Here is a 13,340-nt window from a genome sequence, read left to right as displayed (position 1 = left end):
AAGCGGCTGAACCTGAAAGGGATTTTGGCACTTTAGTGGTGACAGCAGGAAAGGCGGGACCACCCAGGAGGGACATATGTCACTTATTTTAGGATTGTGGTTGGGCTTAATTTTCTAAGCCACTGTCTTGGAGCCTCGTTTTACGGTCTGTTAAGTGAGCTTCATGGTGCCTGCTACTTGGGCAACTATGAAGAGTGAATGGGCTGATTGAAAATAGCAATTCTGGAAATTTTCCCATTTCTAAGTCTCTATGCCTCTCAAGCAACTGCCTTCCATGCACATCACAACTTCCCATGTACTTCACAGCCTTGCTATGCACACCAGGCTTCCCCTGCACATCACAGCTTCCCCTGCACATCACAGCTTCCCCTGCACATCACAGCTTCCCTGCACATCATGGCTTCCCCTGCACATCACGGCTTCCCCTGCACATCACAGCTTCCCATGTGTGCAGAGATGATGGAGGGAGGAGACATGGTGTGGGTGGGTAGCGAGGACCTGCCTGCTCAGTGAGAGACAGGGTGATGAGAAGACCCAGTTGTATTACAAGCTGGTGCAGGAGCTCCTTCCCCTTTGCATCCTTCCTGATGTGTTCAGTGTTCCACTTGGGAAGGGGCTGCAAGAAGCCCAGGAATTTGTTCCTACTACCACCACCTCCATTAAGGGTTTCATAAATATTGGTTGACTCTGAATCAGTCCCGGAACCAGAAATATGAATTCCCCACAAGTTCCCCAACCTTGAGAGGCCCAGTGGCCTTGTGTGCTCTGCCACCAGTGCCCGGTACAGACTCACTTTCAGTCAACACCGAGGACCCCACCCAGCTGGCACTCCCTGCACTGCAGTGGGGTGGGGTGTCAGAGTAGAGCTGGGAAGAGGACCCTACCAGAAACCTAGAGGGTAGAAGGGGGAGAAAGGGGACTTATGGGCTCCAGTAGCTCCCTCTTGCAGCCACCTTTGGCCACCACGAAAGCTGACGCGAAGTCACTCTTGGACTCTCTCTCCAGTCTCCCACTCCCCCACCCCCAGTCTCCTTTGTGGAGCACAGTCCTGCCTCTCCTCTCCTCTCTTGGCTCCTGTTTCATACAAAGGAGACCTGGTGGGGCATTGTGGAGCCCGAGGTTAGGAGCAGGGAAAGCAGAAGGTACTGGATGTATGCCTTTCCCCAGAATTGTTCCCTGCATGTAATGTCAGCCACGGCCTGTGGTACGGAGGCCACACAAGAGGGAAGCCATGTCCTTCTAGACCTGGGAGGCCAGCTAGGACTGAGGCTGGGCCTGGCTACAGGTGTTGAGACCTGGTCAGGCCCACATCTCTGAGTGGCAGGGGTCTCCACCCTCCCTCTCTCCCTCCATACACTCATTCTCCAAGGACTCAGGGAGGAGCAGGATGAAGAAGAGGCAGCAGTGAAGTGGCTTCAAGAGGAGCTTGCTGCCCATGAGAAGTGTCAGCAAGACATCAGCAGATATTCTGTGGCACAGCTGCTGCCATACTGAAGCCATCCAGAGTGCCCCCCAGCCTCAGCCTCTCCCTCCCAGCTTCTCCTTCCTCTTAGAGCCCTGGCTGAGTCCTGAACTCCTTCGCTGGGCACATGGGAGTGGACTCAGGGCATCTTCCAATTGGTAGGAGCTGCTTGGTGGGGTGCTGGGTGCGGAGCAGCCTTTGTCCTCTGGATCTTGAGCCCCTCAAATCTATCAGATGGGATTCCCAGGTTCTGTCTACTCCTGGGCCTGCCACTATCTCACTGTGAACCTGCCAAGTCACTTCTCCAATCAGCCTCTGTTTCCCCACTGGTTGGCTGAAGGATTGTGCTGGCCAATCTTTAGGTCTCTTTTGGCCTTGATATTTTACAGGCCCTTCTTCACCTAGAGGTCCCGGGGAGTGAGGACTCCTCTGGGGATGCCCCTCAGGATTGCATATGATGAGCCATTGCCAGTTTGAGATGAAATTCTGTGTGTGTGAAAGGATGACCTGGAGGCCGGGGTGCTGCCTGTGGAAGCACTTGCATCCTAGGCTCATCTCGTTCTCAGCCTCAGGCTCCCAGGTGTGGTCCCGAGGCATCTGCACAGCCCAGACCTGCCCCATCAAGGTCTGGCCCATCACCTGGGCATTCATTGACCGGCCTTCCTGTGCTCCACATATCACTGGAGAGGGGCACAGCCTGGCTGGGGCTGGGGAGCCCTCAGTCCATCCACAATGAGGAGGGATCTGTGGGAAGAAGGTGGACCTTGGTTGGAATATGCCATCCACGCAGGGCGGGCTTGTGCTGGTCTAATCACTGAGGCAGGAGTACAGTTTCTCAGGCCAGCTCCAGGCTTCCAGTGGATGGTGCTGAAGCCCCTTGGGCTCCACCCTGACCTCAGCAGCTCCATGTGCTCTGGACCAGAGGCTACCAGCCCCCTTAGGCCCCTGGGTCCTGGAGGCCTCTCCCATAGGGCTGTCTCTACCGTTCCTCCCTGGTAGGAATCTTTTTTTTTTCCCCCTCTGTGACGTGTACTTTATTACCTTCAATAGAAAGTCTAAATATTTTCATTTTTCAAGCCTCTAAAATATTCCCAGATATTTAAAATATTGATATTTAAGTGTTCTTTTAGAGAGCATCATATTCTGAAAACAATGTTTCTTTAAATCTGAAGCCCCTGGGGCTCCACCCTGACCTCAGCAGCTCCATGTGCTCTGGACCAGAGGCTACCAGCCCCCTTAGGCCCCTGGGTCCTGGAGGCCTCTCCCATAGGGCTGTCTCTACCGTTCCTCCCTGGTAGGAATCTTTTTTTTTTTCCCCCTCTGTGACGTGTACTTTATTACCTTCAATAGAAAGTCCAAATATTTTCATTTTTCAAGCCTCTAAAATATTTCCAGATATTTAAAATATTGATATTTAAGTGTTCTTTTAGAGAGCATCATATTCTGAAAACAATGTTTCTTTAAATAGTTTGATTAATTGTGGGGGTACTTCCTGACAGATTTCTTTAGCAAATACTGGATTCTTGTATTTAAAAACATCAGCAAGACAGAATTTTAAAAATCCTAATTTACAATACACTGTAAACTGCAGACAACATTGTCACGTGTATCACAGGTCAGCACAGGAAAAAGGTTTTTTTGCAGATGATTATAAGACTTTGTATCTCCCTTTATTTGCTGGTTGGTATGAATTTTGCAGTCGGATCCGTTCTTCTTTTATAAGCCTGGTGATTTCTGCCTTTGCCTTCTGCAAGCTGGAATTACCATCAGAGGAACATACTTCCCTCCTGGCAAAGAACCCAAGGAAGGAGAATGGAAAATATACTTGGCAATTGAAAGTACCAGTGACCTGGTAGGAATCTTGAGAAGCTCCTTGAGTCAGCTGTTTGCCATGCCCTGGTCATTGGGAGGTATGGTTACTGTAATCCCTTATCACACTAGTGTGCACATTGTAAAAAAGTAAACAGAGGCAGATCAGTAATCAGTCATTATCTGTTCTCCAAGGGTATGATGTGTTGGAGACCTTCCTTCCAGCTTTTCCCCAAGCATTTTTTTCTTTTCTTTTAACAAGAAAGTTACAATATTAACATTTTTTTTTGAAAATTTTTTAGTTTATTAATCCTCATGAAAAATTCGCACAATCACGGCAGATAGTCATTGCAGAATCTTTACCCCTTCGACTGTTCTCCAATCTCCAGCTCACTTTTTGCCAGGACCAACATTGGCCTTCACAGTCCCCCCGACTTTCTTCATTCTGTTCTTGTGTTCCTTTTGCTGTTTTTTTGACATCTTTTTCTTCTCATAAAGGCCATGTCTTGCAAGTCTATGTTTGGTTCATTTTTCTTCACATAATCCAAAGAATCGTAAATCATGTCAAAGCCAGTTGTCTTGCCACCACCAAAATGGGTTCTGAACCCAAACACGAAGATGACATCTGCTGTGGTCTTGTACATCTTCACTAGTTTTTCCTGAATTTCTGTCTTAGGTACTGTTGTCTTCCCGGGGTGAAGGACATCAATGACCATTTGTTTCCTCTGAAGTAGTCGGGTGGTCATGAATTTCCTGGTTCGGATGGTTACTGTGTCATTCATGATGGCGGTATATCCTCAAGCAGCCAGGGAGGGAAAAAAAAAAAAGACTATATTAACACTTTAAGCAATGTTTAAGTGATAGAATTATTCTAACAACAAATCTAACCACTACTTATAATTTCAGTTCTGTGATATCTAATGACAACAGGGAAGACCTGTCAAAATTCTTTTTTTTGGGGGGAGGGGAAGTTTTTTGTTTTTTTTTTCTATAGGGTGTGTGAGCTCACCAGACAGACATAGAGAGACAGAGAGACAGAAAGCGAGAATCACCCCCCCCCCCCCCAGGGAGGATTGCCACGCCGCAATCCCTTCTCCTCCATTCTCCTCTCAGGATCTTGGGCGCACATGCACACGCACCCGGCGTGAGTTTTAAGCCACGGGGTCCGGAATGCGACTACGTGGGAGTCCAGCGACATAGCCATTACACTAACTGCTGGTCCTACCTGTCAAAATTCTTTGCAACAGTGAAACCCCAGCTCAAATTTGTGGGAGAAAATGAGACTGAGCCAATATCCTTGGTTTACATTTACCACGTAAGTGATGAATGTTAAAATACCACAGTATTTTGGGGGCAGGTAGGTAGTGTGGTGGTTAAGGGCGCTGGATTCCGACATGATCTACCACGGTTCAGGTCCCAGACCTGGCAGCTTGCTTTCTCACTTGCCCTCTCTCATTCCCTCTCTCACTCCATCCCTCTCTGGTCAAGTTAAATAAATTAACTGTAATTTATTCATATCATCTAAATAAATAAATAAAGTTAAGTAAAATAATTCTTAACAACAACAAAAACGTATTTTCTTAAACTGTCAACCCACTTGTGAACCAATGAATGTTAGCATTAATTTTAAGATTGAAATATACCGTCAGGCACAGGACTTGATCAGGCATCTTAAAACCCTGTGGTTCCATAATGAAGCCACACAGATCCCTAAGGGTTTTAGCCTCTATCATCTCACCTATAACAAATGAGGTTCACCTTTGTGTGCTCCCAAGCATTCCTTTACATATAAGACGTTGGGCCAGCTCCATGGCACAGTGGTAAGGTCGACTCAAGAGAAGATGGATCCCATGTGATAGCCATGGTTCCAGTCTCCGAGTGGTCAGCCCAAAACACAATGGGCATGTGCACGAGTGCCCAAGGTCTGCCAGGCTAGAGGACTAGAGAAAGGAAGGGAGGCGCGGCCAGGCCCTGCGGAGGGTGCTCATCTCTCTCACCTTCTCATGCATTCACACACATTCTATCATAAGTTTAAAAAAATTTTTTTAATCTACATGTATTTACAAACATAAATGGGAATGCACTTTACTTTTGTCTATTTCACTCATAATAGATAGGGACTTTTCAAAATAATAACAGGGCGGCTCTTTGCCTCCGGCGCGCCACCGACGATCTTGGTGTCAGCCATGGGCCGCCGCCCCGCCTGGTGTTACCGGTACTGTAAGAACAAGCTGAACCCAAAGTCGCGCTTCTGCTGAGGTGTCCCAGATGCCAAGATCCGCATCTTTGACCTGGGGCGGAAGAAGGCAAAAGTGGATGAATTCCCACTCTGTGGCCACATGGTGTCAGATGAATATGAGCAGCTCTCGTCGGAGGCCTTGGAGGCTGCCCGTATTTGTGCAAACAAGTACATGGTGAAAAGTTGTGGCAAAGATGGCTTTCATATCCGAGTGCGGCTCCACCCTTTCCACGTCATCCGCATCAACAAGATGTTGTCCTGTGCTGGAGCTGACAGGCTCCAGACAGGTATGAGGGGTGCCTTTGGGAAGCCCCAGGGCACAGTAGCCAGGGTCCACATTAGCCAGGTTATCATGTCCATCTGCACCAAGCTGCAGAACAAGGAGCATGTGCTTGAGGCCCTCCGCAGGGCCAAGTGCAAGTTCCCTGGTCGACAGAAGATCCACATCTTCAAAGAAGTGGGACTTTACCAAGTTTAATGCTGATGAATTTGAAGATATGGTGGCTGAGAAGCACCTCATCCTGGATGGCTGTAGGGGCAAATACATCCCAGATTGTGGTCCCTAGACAAGTGGGGAGCCTTGCACTCATGAGGGTTCATACTGTGCTGCCCCTTCCTTAATCACAGTTATCAATAAATCTTCTGATATCGTAAAATAAATAAATAAATAAATAATAGCAGGGGGACCAGCAGTTAGCGTAATGGCTATGTCACTTGACTCCCATGTAGTCGACCGTGGTTCACGTCCCAGACCTGGTGGCTTAAAACTCACACCGGGCGTGTGTGCGTGCGTGCCCAGGATCCCAAGAGGAGAATGGAGGAGAAGGATTGCGGTGTGGCCATCCCCCCTGGGGGGTGATTTCTCGCTTTCTGTCTCTTTTTGTCTGTCTGGTGAGCGCACGCACCCTATAGCAAAAACCTCTCCAAAAAATGATAATGATAATAATAATAGCAGGGAGCCAGCGGATTGGCTTAGTGGTTAAGAGCCTGGACTCCCACATGGTTGACCATGGCTCAAATCCTTTACCCAGTGGTTTAAAATTCATGTTGGGTGCACGTGCGTGTGTGCCCAAAATCCCAAGAGGAAAATGGATGAGGAGAGATTGAGGCATGGCAATCTCCTCTGAGTGGTGATTTCTCACTTTCTCTCCCTCTGTCTCTCTGGCAAGTGCACACACCTAAGACAAAAATATCTCTAAAAAAATAAGTTAATGAATAACAATGATTAAATCCCATTATTATACCCAACAAAATTAACTGTAATTTATTCATATCATCTAAACCAATGTGTCAAATTTTCCCTAATTAGCTAAAAATTAGAGGATAGGTTACATTTTAATATTTGGTTTGATGGACTCGGGATCTGGGCACATTGCAGCACGTGGTTGATATGTCTAAATCTCTTTTCATCTTCATGGGTCTTCCTTCATTTTTGTTTAGATCCCTTTATTATGTGGAAGAAATTGGATTCCTTGTCTTTCACATACTGTTTTGCAAATATGGTTGTTTTTATTTGATAAATTGCTACATTTCTTTCCCTGTCATTAGTTATACAAATTATTATTTAAAATCACTACCCCTCATTGTATGGAGGTATTGCCAGTTCTAAAGCAAATCACAGTATTTTTGGCATTTTGGTAGTTTACAGGGTTTTGCTCTTATGAAAAAGTTCTGATAATTAGCTCGTGTATAAATTTTTGTGCTCCCGACATTATTTTCTGAATTTATGCCTTAGAATAAAAGTAACTGGGTTAAGGGTATACACATTTTAAAAGTGACTGGTTGGACAATGAAACAGAGTATGGATATTGATTGAGACTGTCTAAGAAAATCTCTGGGGTTGTACCAGGCGGTGTACAGTGTGGGAAGGTTCTGGGGCCTGGGGCTGCTCTCAAGGGCTGCTGAGTATGGGACCACAAAGCTCTTTCGCTTCTGGCCAACCTTGGGAAGGGTTGGGCCTTACCGTCCATGAACTTGGGCAGGTCACTTTTCCAGAATTCAGTTTCCTTGTAAGTAAAACATAATCCCTTGAGCTCCAGGACTACTGCCAGGATGTGACAATGGACTATAAAGGATCACTCAATAAAGGGTGACAGGATTCATCCAGAACTGTGGCTGGTTACTATGGTAACCTTCAGTGGACTTGTACTAGAAGCCCCCCATCAGCCTCTCCACCTCAAGGCCGGGGGATGCTGGGTATCATTTACTGAGTCACTGGGAAGAAGTTAAGGATTTGTGAATAGAATGTTCCTTTTGAACTCTGGCCTGTCTTAAGTAGGCACAAACCCATGTAGCATAGAACGAACTGGTTGAGGTGTTCAGATGCAGATCATGGCTTCTCAGACCCGAAGAGACTTGGTAATTTGTAGGATCCTTCAGGAACTTTGTCTTTTGAGTGATTCAAATATAATTGTCACATTGCTATTTTAATTTCTTGCCGTATATATATTTATTTAAGGCTGTCCTGATATATTGGGTGGTCAGAAAACTCATGGCATGTTTTTTCTGTTTTTCTATGCAAAAATGTGTCATGACTTTTCCGATGACCCGATAGTTCATTAATGTCGATTTTTGAGCATTCTTGAACATTCGTGCTCTCTGTTTTCAGGAACGCTCCAGTGAATCATCTCCCTTGCCATCGTCATGTGAGATGGGATGGGCTGATAGCATTGGAAGGATTGAGGATTAATGATTCCAAGGAACTTCTGGAAAAACTGTTATCATAGAGCAGAAGGAGGTCAAGGACTGAGAGAGAGTGACTAAGAAAAAAGCTGAAAAGCAAGGGACTAGTCATTTAAGGCCAGTGAAGAAAGTGACTTAGCTGTGGACAGAGACTGGGGCTACTGGTTGTGGGAAGCAGTCAGGCTTTAACTATGGCGTAGGGACAGATCGGCTTCAGCCAGAGCTCTCCTGGGCCAACCCCAACCTGGTTTCCCCTGCACGACATACTAAACCCTCACACCTTGCTGTGCACCCAACAAAACTAAGACCTGAGAAGGCCCTTGCTCTGTTCCCTGCTTCCCCCAAACCATGATGCTTGACCCAAGCGGGACTTTGGGGGAGTGATGCTTCTAAGGGGAGGACAGACACTGCTGGGCCTGTATCCGGAGGAAAAGCTCTCAGCATTTGGAAGCAGTACTAAAGGAAGAGGCCAGTGAGTTGGGTGCCTTGGGCTTCCCACAGTGACGAAGAGGTGGAGATCCATTAGGGCTACTCTACTTCCTTATGACCTTGAGCAAGTCACTTCTTCAAGCTTCAGGTTCCTCATTCTTTAAATGAGAAAAATAACACCAACTTCAGAGTTGTCATAGGGATGGAACAAAACAAACGTAAGGTTCTTAGCGAGGCAAGTGGCACTGTGGTGGTGCTTACTGAATGCTCCTGACCCTGCTCTTCTGGGCCAAGCCTTACCTCTTCACCTGTTAATAAGCAGAATGGATGATCCCCAAGACTTTTCCAGCACTGAGTCCTGGATCTGCAAAGGTGCTTGAAAGTATGTGAGAAGTTTCGGGGTTGCAGAACAGACTTCAGCCTGGGCATGACCCAGCATTCTTAGCACTTATACAAAACTGCCAGGGCAAGAGATGGCACCAGATGTGGAGCCCAGTCAGGGAAGAGGAGAGGCACCGGCAGCAGCACTCAGGAGCTGCCTCTTCTCTGCCAGCCCTATTCTTCCCTGTGACCACCCAGAGGGAACCCTGGACTCAGCTAGATAGTTGGTCCCCAAGGGACCAGGACTCCTAGAAGCTACAGCTGAGCCTCACACCTGCATTATGGAGGTGTCCCTCCCTGGCCAGCACAGAGCCAAGCACACATAGACTGAGCTTCGGAAATGTCTGCGGCTTGATAGCGGCCAGACCTCACTTTCGGCTCCAGCCATTCCCATCCTACCCATCAGCCTGAGCTGACCCCAGAGTGGCCGGGAGTCCTCAAGGGGAGTCTAAATACCAAGTCATCATTTTGTGTAGAATGGGACACCGAGCCCCAAGAACCAGAGGGAGCATGTTCAGAGACAGCAGGAGGGGGCTTACCTGGGTGGACCTGGAGCCCCCAGCCCAGGGACCCATCAGAGTCAGCTTGGGGTCCAAATAACTGGGGTGGGCCAGCGGTGGTACGGTTGTTAAGGAGGCTGGATTCCACATAGCCAACTGCATGGTTTGAATCCTGGATCCAGCAACTTAGAAAACATACTATACGCATGTGCCTGCATGCCCAAAATCCCCAAAGGAGGGAGAGGTAGAGAAGGGATTGTGGCATGTCTGTCCTCCATGGGGGATGCTTTCTCACTTTCCCTCTCCTTCTCTCTCCCTCTCTCTCTCTCTGTGTGTGTCTCTCTCAAGTAGGCACACATGCCCTCTGGCAAATATAAAAGAGAGAGACAAGGAGTGAGACCAGCTACTCCCTCCAGACCTCTGGCTTTACAGGAGCTGTGGGGACACTGGTATGGTAAGAACGATGCTCGTCCAGAGACAGAGTCACGAGTTCTGCTCCTCCGCATGAGGAGAGCCGTTTAATGTGCACATGTTCTTGAGTATCCGTGATGGGAGTTGGTAACACCTCGTAGTGTTGCCATCATCTGTACAACAGAATACGGAGCTGCTAGAGAAAGGGCAGAGGGGCTGGTCATTGCCACTAACCCTACCATGGGCCAGACACCCCTCTGAGAATGCCATATACCTCAACTCATTCATCCTCACAATAACTCCATGAGGGTGAAATGCCATTTTAAGGCAGAAAATTGGGGGATGTGAGATGAAATAATTTGGTGCAGATCCCACCACTGACCCACCCCCACCCCCCGACATCCCTTTGTTTGAATATGTCCTGAAAATAATATCTAGAAGGAAAATAATATTAGGAAGATGGACACCAAATTGTTCATAGTGGTTAACTTTGGCGAAGAGGATTCGGGGGTTTGTGTTGTCTAGGGGGAGGCGAACAGGAAGATTTCCATCTGAAACTTCTTTTTAGCTGTGATTACATACCACTTCTGTGAATTAGGAGAATTCGCAAGGCTGCGACAACTCGCTGTGGCCTTGATGTTACAACTTGCTGTGGTCTTTAGGCTCAAATGCAGAAGAAGAGAAGCAGTGACACCAGCTCCCAAGGCAAAGGATGCTTTTCGGTCCCACCAAGCCTTGTCTGCAGCTTTTTCCCAGGCACAGAGGGAGGGAACCACTTCCTCACATCCACCCCAGCAGCCCAGCAGCCTGGGCAGGGTGATCTGCTATCTCATGGACTTAATGTAATACATACTCTGTAATGCTCGTTCCAAGGAGTCAACCTTTTGCATGCTTCAGCTATGAGGTTGCATCTTTTTATTCACTGTCCATCTTTTTATCTTTGTTTTAAAAGTTTGTTATACAGTCTGTGCACTCGCCAGAGAGAAAGAAAAAGTGAGAAAGCACCCCCTATGGGAGGTGGTCACACTACAATCCCTTCTCCTCAGGATTTTGGTGCACAGGCACATGTATTTGGCTTGTTAGGTTTGGGACTTGAACCGTGCAGTTGGCCATTTGGGATCCAGGCACCCTAACTACCCTGCCACTGACTGGCCCCTCACCCTCTGTCTTTTTTACTGGTCTCTGCTTTATCTGACGACCTGCAGAGTAACTCCCCCACAGTGGGGTAGTCCTTGGCACCTCCCTGAAGGTTAGTGCATCGGTTTGGTTCTGGCTACATTTTGTGGATTCCATGTCACTGAGGTTTTTTTGTGTGTGTATGTGTTTTTTTTTGTTGTTGTTGTTTTTTTTTTTTTTATTATGTCAGTGACTCCTCTCTTTTCAGAGGAATTCAGTTGATACTGGTTTATGGCTGCAATTACATCTAAACTTCCATCATCTTCTGGACTTCCTTTTATTACTTCCTTCAGTTGCTTTCCTTTCCCTTCTATGTGGCTTCAATAGAGGCCCTTTGTTTTCTGGGTCCTTCAAAATTAGCTCAGAAGAAACATTACCTCATCTTTCTAGTTTTCTTTCCTTTTTTTTTTTGTTTTATTTCTTCAGAGAGAGAGAGAGAGAGAGAGAGAGCTAGCGAGCCCTAACAAGGTTTCCACATTGCGATCTGCCCCCAGTTTCAGCCATCCTGGATCCTGGGCATACATGTACCCAGGGAGGTCCTGGGATACAAATCCAGATCTTTCCCATGTGGGCCCCGTTGGGTCATTGCTGCACCACCATCTGGCCTTCTAGCTTATGCTCCTGATTTTTACCATAAGGAGCTTAAATAATATAGTTTTGAAAAGCATTCCTACTATTACAGTAACAATGAAGTTAATCTAGCTTTAGAGAATGTGGACTTAAGTGTTTCCTCCTCCAGCCTTACCCTTTGGTTATATCCCTGTCTGAGAACCCTGTTGAACCGCCATGTTTAACTCCCCTAGTAGTTCTGACAAGATCATATCTGATACACCACTTAATTAGGCCTCACGCCATTAGCCATATCCTCAGTCTTTCACATCTCTTTTCTGCATTCATGTCTCCACTGGCTTTTTCTTCTTTCCTTCTTTTCTTCTTCTTCTTGTCAGAGTACATGTGTATTCACCAGAAAGAGATAGAGAGGGAAAGCGAAAAAGAACCTCCCATAGGGGATGGCTATATTGCAGTCCCTTCTCCTCCATTCTCTCAGGATTTGGGGTATGCATGCATACTTGCCTGGTATGTTTTTCAAGCTGCTTGGTCTGGGTGTCAAACCATGCCGTTGGCCATGTTTGATCCAGCTTCCTCAACCACCAGGCCATGGGCTACCCCTACCTCTGTTCTTAATGATCACGTCTGTAGCCAAGGACCTCTACTGATGAATTCTTTCAAGGCATTTATTGCTCAAAATATTCTTCCAGAAGGGAAAATCAGTCAGGATCCTTACTTCAAGTGGCCACTTCCTTTTCCTTCAGGTAGTGGAGCTTTACTTTCAAACTACTCAAACTATTCTCTTTTGAATCATTTTTAAACACTTGCCACAGGCATTTGCATGCGCATGATCCAGGGGCTAGCTTGGGAATGGACTATGGTGTGAAGATCCTGTTGGGAATATCTCCCCTCTCCAATGTGGAAGAAAAAATAACTTATAAAAAATTACATTATTTTACCCTCACATTTGGCAGGAAGTGGGTGTTCAGAGTGGTAGTGGGCCCTGAATAAATATAACTAGTGCATCAGAATTTTACCTGCGCGTGGCCCTTGGGCCTGCGCGTGGCCGTTGCCAGGCGGCAGGCTGAGGCCGAGAACAAGGATGAAGAGCTTGCAATTGTAAGCAACAGAAAACAAACAAACAAACAAACAAACTTTGGCTCTCTTAAACCAATTGAGAAGTATATTGTATGGGAGGATGTTCTCTGCCTATGGACAGTGAGAAGATGACGGTTGCCAGCCCTGCATTGCCTCGGGGAAGAACAAGAACTACTCTGTCATTCTTGGGGAAGCCAAATGCTCGAGGACAACTAACACTGCAGATCCCCACACCACCATTCCTGGTAACTACAAGATGACTGCTGTGCCGCATGAGCTGATAATCATCCCTGCCTACCAGAACTGCTTTCCTGAAACTGCATTCCCTGGAGACTCACCTACAATTGTGGATCTGCAGGAGACCCTCCCTTGATCCAACCCTGAACAGAATCTATGCTCCCTATTGGTAAAAACTTTATGAGCTGATAATTGGAACTCGTGGCCCCTCTCCCTTTACTTGCATGTATCACTTTTTCAATAATTCTTCTGGAAGACAACTGTATATAGCAGAGATAGTGTAATGGGAGAGTGGGAAAGGGCAGAGGGACAAACATAGGGGGAAAAAAAGGAAGAGAAAAAAAAACCATATATGTGTACATAAGCA

At 46.9% G+C, this 13,340-nt stretch overlaps 1 pseudogene; it reads left to right on the top strand.

Annotated features, from left to right (window-relative positions):
- Positions 1-5,442: 5,442 nt before the first annotated feature.
- LOC102498251 (60S ribosomal protein L10-like) lies at positions 5,443-5,962 on the top strand (annotated as a pseudogene).
- Positions 5,963-13,340: the final 7,378 nt, after the last annotated feature.

Source organism: Tupaia chinensis, unplaced genomic scaffold (assembly GCF_000334495.1).
Source record: "Tupaia chinensis unplaced genomic scaffold, TupChi_1.0 Scaffold148874_1, whole genome shotgun sequence".
Taxonomy (NCBI): domain Eukaryota; kingdom Metazoa; phylum Chordata; class Mammalia; order Scandentia; family Tupaiidae; genus Tupaia; species Tupaia belangeri.
Note: the sequence above shows the minus strand (reverse complement) of the source record. Positions and strands in the feature narration are given on the sequence as shown.